At 38.7% G+C, this 8,116-nt stretch overlaps 1 long non-coding RNA gene across 1 annotated transcript; it reads right to left on the reverse strand.

Moving 5' to 3' along the window:
* Positions 1-204: 204 nt before the first annotated feature.
* Positions 205-6,863, reverse strand: LOC144302179 (uncharacterized). Its single transcript, XR_013369022.1, has 3 exons — positions 6,744-6,863; positions 1,607-1,757; positions 205-510 (listed from the first exon to the last, which is right to left on the reverse strand). It is a non-coding gene; the product is annotated as an uncharacterized LOC144302179 (long non-coding RNA).
* Between the last annotated feature and the right edge of the window lie 1,253 nt (positions 6,864-8,116).

The following is an 8,116-nucleotide window of genomic DNA, read 5'->3' on the forward strand; positions in this document are numbered from 1 at the left end:
AGGAACTTTTCTGTGGTTCAGTTTTTAGAGCATCAGGAAAGCTGCTGAATGTGACATTAATATATTCATTTTCATTTCCCATCTAGTGAGCCATGATTTCTGCATGTCTTTGAAAGATCCTGCTTCCTTGGCTTATTCGATGCATTATTTCTCAAACGACAAAATTGTGATAAATATTTCATAAAATATTTCATAAAATCGTCTTTAGTGATTTATTGGGATTTATGGTCCTGAATATATGAGAAGATGCTATAAGGGCTTTGGGACAGACCCTTCACAAATTCCTGCTGCCATTCCAAAGTTTGCTACTAGGACTTTCTCTTCAAAATCCACTGAGACACCGGGACTCCCTTCATGAGCACGGCGGGGGTGAAAACAGGTTAATGACTAATCAGTTTCCAGCACGTCTACAGTCTTGTAAGAGATATCGATTTCTCTGCTCTTGCTCAGAGAATGTGATCTAAAAAGCAATGATTCACTGCACAGAGATGTGTGCTCAGGATTTGTTGCCTAGGGAGGTACAAGAAGAGGGGGCTTAGTTAGCAAGCATATGTGGATCACTTAGATACCTTGACTTTTATTTTTATATCCTCTTAGGTGTCCCTTAAAGTAATCAATGAAAGAATAATTTAATCACACTCTAACATTGATGAATATCTACTTGGAGGCACCAGAAACGGTCTCTATGAAAATGCTATACCATCGTTCATTTTTGCCCAATTCTGAATTCACTCAATTTAGATAACTTAGCTTAAGATTTTAAGCCACTCCCACTGTTTGATTCTTGATTTTATACTTAATTTTGAAAATAAATCAAACTCATTGCTTGCATTATCCCTACCCAGTTACAATAATTGTCAATACCCTTATAGCATACGTTCAAAGAAGTCATAAACATCTCTGAGTTTCAGTCTACGTATCTGTAAAGAAACAAGAGTGTGCCGGTTATCCTAAGGATCTCTCTAATATGTTTATACTACCCTGGGCTGGGTTATGGGATGGATTTTAATCAACTGTTTTTAGATTAGGGGGAAAGGAGATCACTTATATTCAATACAAACAAGTGACCTATACCCAAAGAAGTTTGTTAAGTTGTATGTAAGCATTTGATAACAAGTACTATTTCCATAGGTTTAAAGGCAGAATGAGAGTGTTTCTGTGCTGTTCTATGGCAATTCAGTGGACACACACAAATCTTTTTGTATTGATATGATCTGTCTTCCCTTGCGAAAAGGTAAATCCATTAAGGGCAGGGGTCTTTGTTTCTTTTGTTCACTGTTATATATACCTCTCTTACCTGAAATTTGTAAACCACGTAGTAAGTACTTAATAAATATGTGCTAGATAAATGAATGATTGAATGGATGAGGGCATAAGGTAAATTCATTCTTTTAGAAAAAGTACAATTGACAAATAATGCTAGTAGATCATTTTAATTGGAACTTCATTTGATCGAAATGCTGCCCTCCTGAAAAGGTTATATGTATATAAATGTTTGCTATTGGCACTATGAAAAAAAATTTTAAACCTCACAATGTTTTCAAATCCAACAATGTTTAAGATTTTAATGCAATATTGAGCACCTGTTGCTACCAATTCCACTCACCCAGGAGAGCAAAGGGTAAGAGTACGTAGTATAGATGAGATACTGAAGAAATAACTGGTGAATAAATATGTCCAAGAGAAGCGAGTGTCTGGAGAAAGCACCGTTTGGGGTTGGTTTTCTCAGGAGAAGATGGCATCCAATATTATAGTTCCTAGTTACACATCAGAGGCAAAACAATATCAGACAATGAAGACTCTCAGGATTTATGAAGTCTTAAAGTCTTGAAGCTTAAAATCTCATCCTTTCTACACCTGAACCATGGTTGAAAACTTGAGAAGAGCAAGAAAACAGTGTAGGATACAGTGCAATGGGTCAACTCTGTGTGGTTACTCTAACGGCCCCGCATGGATACCAAAATTAGAGGAAGAAAGATGAAGTTCAGCAGCTCAGAGGAGGGTTGTTTTGGTGGTTGGATTTTGTTCATTATTCCCAGTATTTTTTGTAAATTTCATTCCAAATATGAGGACCCCCATGTCTATAAACTAATTATAGATTCTCTCTTACAAATGAAGGGAGTTTTGCTCTTAAATGGAAGATTTCCAAAAGAGGACAGAGTAAATGTTTTTAAGTAGCACTTCGAGTGTTGCAACATGTAATACATATAAATAGCTTCACCTCTAAGTTATTAGGCTTCCCTCCCCCAAATGCTCCTATAGTTCCAGGCGACAAGTCTAAAACTGAACTCAAAATCTTGCCCACCAAACCTCCTCCCTCTATGGCCATCTCACCTAGCTGGAGACACAGGCTTGTCTGCCACTCCCTACTCTGTCACCTGCCCACATCCAAGTAACCATCATTCCTGCAACTTTATTTCTGTTTTTCTCAAGCTTCTCCCTTCTCCACAGCCCCATTCTCTTGCTTTAGGGCTTTAGAATCTCTAGCCTGCCTTACTGCCTGCTCAGATCCATCCCCCAAGTGATCCACCTGGAGCAGAAATCTGGCTTTGCTTGGCCCCACCATCTACACAAGAAAACCACCTCCTGCTGTGGATTGCCCAGTTTGCTTGCCCAGCCCAATTTACACCCCTAGTCCCCTTATAGCTCTAGATTTAGGCTCCAGATAAAGTAAGCTGCAAAGCTGCCCAGAGGTCCCACCTACTTCTGCCTCTGTCTCAGATGGCACCCCTCCTCTATGCACTATTTGAATGAGGAGGCCCTAAGACTGGGGGTGTGCTCGAGCCTTGGTAGCTGACCTAAGCAGACCAAAATCAACACCAGAGTCACTGCTTGAATCTGAGAAAGTGAAACTTTTGAACAGCCAATAGCAGTCAACCATGCTTTCCCAAATAAGGCCACCACTGAGGTGCTAGTAATCAAACCATTGCTTTGGATTGCTTCTGCATCTTCTCTACAAAGATGATGCCTCTAGCACCTGTGGGTAGAGCCTCCTGACCACTTTCTGCTTGGTGTTGCCTGATTAGGGTCTATATTTTCTCAAATATTTTTAAGAGAATTAATGTGCTTTTTCAACACATACACAGTCAACCCATTCACCACCTGTCACTTGCCTTACTTGGAAAATTGACATCATCTCATCTGAGAATCTTCTTGAAGTCCCTCCTCCATCCACAGCTATTTCAACCCCAATTACTTTCATAAAATAGAAAGGCACTCTCAGGGACGCCTGGGTGGCTCAGTGGTTAAACGTCTGCCTTCAGCTCAGGACATGATCCTGGGGTCCTGGGATTGAGTCCCACATCAGGTCTTCCCTCTGCCTATGTCTCTGCCTCTCATGTCTCTCATGAATAAATAAATAAAATCTTTAAAAAAAAATCAGACAACACTTCAGGTATTGAAAGGCTAAGTCCAAGAGACTTTGAAGGGATTTCTTTTGAGTAATGCATTAGAATGAATGACCAGCATCCAGGTTTATTTTGTAGTTCATTATTTTAAAGCATGATAATTTATATTAATAAGGATGAGGATTTCTAAACACCGATTGCTTTTCTTCTAAATAGAATGTATACGTGCGTAGATAAATGAGTACATTTTAATATAAAAACTACTTAGACAAAGAAAATACTACCACGGCAATAAATGATATTTCAAATGAAGAATCGATGAAACCTCACTGAGGGACCCAGAACCTGCTTTCTCTGGTACCAGAGCCACCTGAATTGCACTTCCTCACTCCCACTCCAGTGCCAGGTGGCGCCTGGGTCAATGCGAAGGGGGGAGGCTGCTGGGTTCACGGGGCCAATTGCCTCAGATTAAATAACCTCCAAATGGCCAGCTACGGTTTATGTGCCAACCCTATCTAGACAGGCTGTATTTACATTGTTACTGGGAAGCACAGAAGACATTTTCATGCTCAGCAGGCTACAGGAATAAAAAGGCAATCTTAAACCTAGACTCTCATTATTGCATTACAGTCTAATAACTAATACATGAAAAAAAAATCTGTCTTCCCTGCTGTGGTAGAGCTGCTCCTCACTTCTAAATATATTTTCCTCAAGAGACAGCAAATGGAAAGCTCATCTCTTTAAAAAAAATACTTTGAAATTTTAAAAGTATTAATATTAAAATATCTGAACTAAATATATAAAAAATACCTATCAGGCTTGGAGGCTGCTCAATGCTGGCTCAAATTGCTTCATATTGTTTCATTAGAGTGCAAAGTATCTATTCTTAAGACACTGAGTTTGCAATAAGGCATCCAGTTCCAGTACTCTATCTGCTTTTCTTACATGGAGGCAAAATATGTAATGATATTTAGTCTTTTAAAATTTGCTGAATTATGTCCATTCTAGACAAAAATTTACAGTTCTAAGTATAAATCCCTTTTGCTAATTCTATGCTGATGGTATAGAAAAATATCCATTAGCCTTCCTTACCCTCTTTTAATGGTGTTTTGTAGGGAAATTCAAGAGATAAAGGAGTTACAAAGTGTGACATTAGGAATCAGAAGTGTGAGCACATAACATAATCAGATTATTCCAATGATTCACACATTGCCCATCAGATATCTTTCATTTGGATTCTTCCAGAATGTTTTTCCTTGCCATGAGTGAAGTATTCTTTACCCAAACTATATTCAGCTCTTTGCTTCTTTGGAGGTCCATTTAGCATGTGGACAGAAACACAAAATGGAATTTATAGAATGAACTTTGTATTTAGGCCAGTACTTAAACTCTTTTCAGAGTCCAGAATGGGCTGTGGGTACTAAAAAGTCAACAACCACCGGGATTTGCATGAAGAAGTGCAACCACCATGAGGTTGCCTTCTCGTCAAATACACAAGCAAAAGCAGTTGTGAGAACTGGTTCCACTCAATCTTTTAGCCTAGTGATTATTGGATAATAAACTGTAGGGATGTTTACCATTTTTAATTAAACATTTATAGGATGAGGGATCCCTGGGTGGCGCAGCAGTTTGGCGCCTGCCTTTGGCCCCGGGGCAGGATCCTGGAGACCCGGGATCGAATCCCACGTCGGGCTCCCGGTGCATGGAGCCTGCTTCTCCCTCTGCCTGTGTCTCTGCCTCTCTCTCTCTCTCTGTGACTATCATAAATAAATAAAAGTTAAAAAAAAAAATTAAACATTTATAGGATGATTACTTGTGCTAGTTTATCTTCTTTTTGATCATTGGCCCAAGATTCATAAACAAATTCTCATACAAGCACACTTTATAATGTAAGACCTTTAGGGAAGAGACCACATCTGCTTACACCTTTCAGCAGCTGGATGATCCACAGTCATGATCTTGTTTATTAATAATTTCTTTTACTGTAATAATATGTAATCCTATTATTCTTTGAGTTCCCTGTTCCTCTTAACCAGCTGGAAGCTTCTCTGTTTAATTGATTGATGATTGAGTGAAAACCTCCCATTTCCCCAGAGGGGTTATTGGATTAGTGGCAGTCTTTGCATTGTTCTATTTCCTTCTTTCTTTCTTTCTTTCTTTCTTTCTTTCTTTCTTTCTTTCTTTCTTTCTTTCCATTGTTCTATTTCAAATAGTGCTTAATTAAAAAATGAATTCCAACTCTTTTAGAAATAGGTGGGATATAATTTCAATTAAGTAATGGTGGAGATAGAAACTAAAAATAATTAAAATATAGCTAGTTTTAAATGATTGATGAGCATACAGAAAATCCAGACTTGGTTATTGGGAGTGGATATTGGTTTTGAAACCAAATTTTAGAAATGGCATTAAGAAAGTAGGATCAGAGCAAAGATGGTACCTACTGCAGAGCCTGAGAGTCAGAATCACAATGCTACACCCCTTTGTTGTGGGGAGCCTGCCTAGAAAGAGAGGCCTCACTGGGCCCAGTGGTTCCCTCTGCACTCAGCTGTGCAGAGAGTCTCACTTCTCTGTTTTCCTGTAAGTGCTCTGAGCTTCTTCACAGGCTCCATCCTTGCTGGGCAGAAAGGAGAGGAAGCCCACTGAGTGCAATGCAGTCACTGATTTAATTCCTTCTCTGAAGGGCCGCTTTATATAATCTTTGCTCCAGGTCCCAATTGTTAGGTAATAGCCCCCTTTAAGGATCTGCCCTGCCCTTCCCAAAATTGGAAGTGGCACAAGGTGAGTTAAACTATGCAGGAGGCAGGAGGGACTGCAGATCCATGTAAACACTCCTGTGATTCTGCTTGTGCAAGTGACTTCCAAGGTATGGCCTACCCTAGGCACTCCTTTAGCATTTGCTGATGGAGGGTATAACCTTCAGTCAGCCTGGTCAGGGTCTGGTGGTATTCCAGATAGACCAGGCCTTCCATTGTCTCTCACTGATTTGTTTCCATGTCCCCTGGCTGGGTGACTTTCCCTAGTAGTTCCATGCAAGATAGCTAACCCTCACCTTAGCTGCCTATGGAACTCCAGACATTCAGAGGTATGCAGGGAATACTGAGTCCTGCCTCTGCCACATAACTTGGGGGCTGGAAGGTTGTTCAAAACTTGAATCTAGTCTCCAGTTGCTTACCTGCCCAGCACTGTTGATTTGAGCTTTATACTTCCTATATATCATATGGTCTTTTTCTTTGTCTTTGAAATTAAATGAAAGTCTTGAGTCTGGACAGTCCCCCCACCCCAATCCTACTGTTAGGTATATCAAAAGTATGATGGTAGTTAGAATTCCTTTAGCCTGTAAGGAAGAGGATTCCTAATCATCCATGACACAATAATCAAGATCATTAGTAACCTTACCCTAAAAGATGTCTGGAGTCAGGAGGTGGCTCCATGATGTTCTCAGGACCACATACCATACTTTTCAGTACCATCTTTGGCAACCTTCCCTAAGTTTGTCACCTCTACAGTACATGTTACCCACTGCAACTATGATGTCATATCCTCCTCACAGGACAGAACATTGAATGGGAAGGACACGGGGACAGTAGGATTTCCTCCTGGAACATCTTCTCTTTTATTAAGATGCAAATCCATTCCTTGTGCACACAGCAGAATTCTCCCTATATACATCAGCAGGAACAGGGCCATATCTTCAGACCAATTGCAGGAAGAGAAATAAGGTCATTGTAATGGTAAAATTCATTGTGATTCACTCCTGAAGTCCACCTTCTCAGAATGTGTGCTGCCCAGATGGCCAAATAAAATCAATGCTTGTTGAGTTAGCAAGGAAGAAGAGCTAAGTATTGGAGAAATTGGCAAGCTACAATGTCCATCCCAAGAGACATAGGGAAATCCACAATACTCTTTCCTTTTTTGGCAAAGCCTATCTTTTGCAAGTATTGCCTTGCTAAAGAAGTCAGGAAGATCAACTTTAGAGTAAAAAAAGCAATCAATGCTCTCCCAGTTCTTGGTCCTCACCCCCTGGGGCTAACAATGGCACATTGTTTAGAGAGGGAAATAAAACATCTTGGCTTATTATTTGTAAAATTAAAGAGCTATTTAAAAATATTTTCAGGCTTGTGATGCTATCATTTATTCAAATAATGAGTATCTATTAGGAACTGATCTTGAGCTCTGGACTAATATGTGAAAGCAGCTTGTTTGAAAAGCTTTGATGGGATAAAATTAAAAACAAAAAACTAGAATTGATGGAAGATAAATTTTGGTTCAGTATAAGGCAGAACTTTTCTTATCTGCAAGTCATTTTAAATGTAACAGATTATCTAATGAGTTGGTGATTTTGAAGTACAAAATATATGATGGATTTTTATGAGTCGAATAAAATGACTTCTGGTTACTTTATTTTAATACTTCAATATGCTTGAAACACATCCTAATAAGCATGAACACCACAAATAGGCAAACAATAAAAGAATCACACTATTTTATGAAAGTGTTATTTGTATTAAAATTCTAAGTATGATATCATAAAATTAATGTACTGTTATCCTTTGGAGTCCAGAATAGTCAACTGGCAAAGATCTGATTTTATCACACATATTTTTAGAAAATTCACGTATAATAAACATCTAAACCTTACCTTGTATTTTAGCCTACCAACAAAGATTGATATATTTTCGTGGTATCTTTCCCTTATATATATATATTATATATATATATATATATATATATATATATATTATATATTATATATTATAGAGATATAATGG

The sequence above is a fragment of the Canis aureus genome, chromosome 31, assembly GCF_053574225.1.
Source record: "Canis aureus isolate CA01 chromosome 31, VMU_Caureus_v.1.0, whole genome shotgun sequence".
Taxonomy (NCBI): domain Eukaryota; kingdom Metazoa; phylum Chordata; class Mammalia; order Carnivora; family Canidae; genus Canis; species Canis aureus.